Below are 1050 nucleotides of genomic sequence, written 5' to 3' on the forward strand. Positions count from 1 at the left end.
ATTTCTTATTACCTAAATCAATCAGCACTCCATAAGGCATAAAATCAAACTAGGATGAGGTTTTAATGAATAAATACACACTGAAAACCTGTAAGTTTTTTCTTCCATTCCTTTCATTATACATAAGAGGGCAGGAGGCCTATGACAATTCAACTTGTAACAGGTTTAACTCACCATATTGTCCTGCAGTTACTTAAGTCCATTAAAAGTACTCAGATTCAGCTGACCAAGTGAAAATATTCTTTTAGAGGAGCATTAATTTCAACGTGTATTTGTAACATTTATCAAACATTCAATTTTTCCTTTTGCTTTCTTTCCCATTTCAAGGTACTAGAATATTATTGGGAAGATAGAGCTTAGGCACGAGGTAGAAGGACTGACAACTCAGATCTCCACAAAATCCATGTAACTCATGAGCCTCAGATCTAAAGGAGATCTAAAAATCTCCAATTTTTAGCACACATACATGTTAGGATAGATGTCACAAGAGCACTTTCTGATAGATCTACACAGTGTAATCTGGCTTTTGCTGACCCTGAGAAACAGGTTAAGAGTATCAATTTATAAGGGACCTCAATGATGTCCACAATGACTGATTATATTTCCAGGATTATAAAATTAAAGGGTTCGGGAGTGCTTTCCTCTAAAAGAACGTAAAAGTCCTTTTCTCCAATTCCAGGAGAAAATGATTCCCAAATAGCCACTCCAGAGAAGTGTTCTCAGGTTCTCTCATTCCCACACACTATACATCATACATGAAAAAAGGTCCATTTCCTTAGTAATTAGGAAATAAATAAAAATAGATCCCATTTTGGCTTGGCACCTGTGGCTCAAGTGGGTAAGCTGCCAGCCACATACACCTGAGCTGGTGGGTTCGAATCCAACCTGGACTGGCCAAACAACAATGATGGCTGCAACCAAAAAATAGCCAGGCATTGTAGCAGGTGCCTGTAGTCCCAGCTACTTGGGAGGCAGAGGCAGGAGAATCACTTGAGCCCAGGAGTTGAAGGTTGCTTAATGGACTAAGTGAAGATATGACATCATTCTTAC

The sequence above is a fragment of the Otolemur garnettii genome, unplaced genomic scaffold (assembly GCF_000181295.1).
Source record: "Otolemur garnettii isolate 467f Iridium unplaced genomic scaffold, OtoGar3 scaffold00127, whole genome shotgun sequence".
Classification (NCBI taxonomy): domain Eukaryota; kingdom Metazoa; phylum Chordata; class Mammalia; order Primates; family Galagidae; genus Otolemur; species Otolemur garnettii.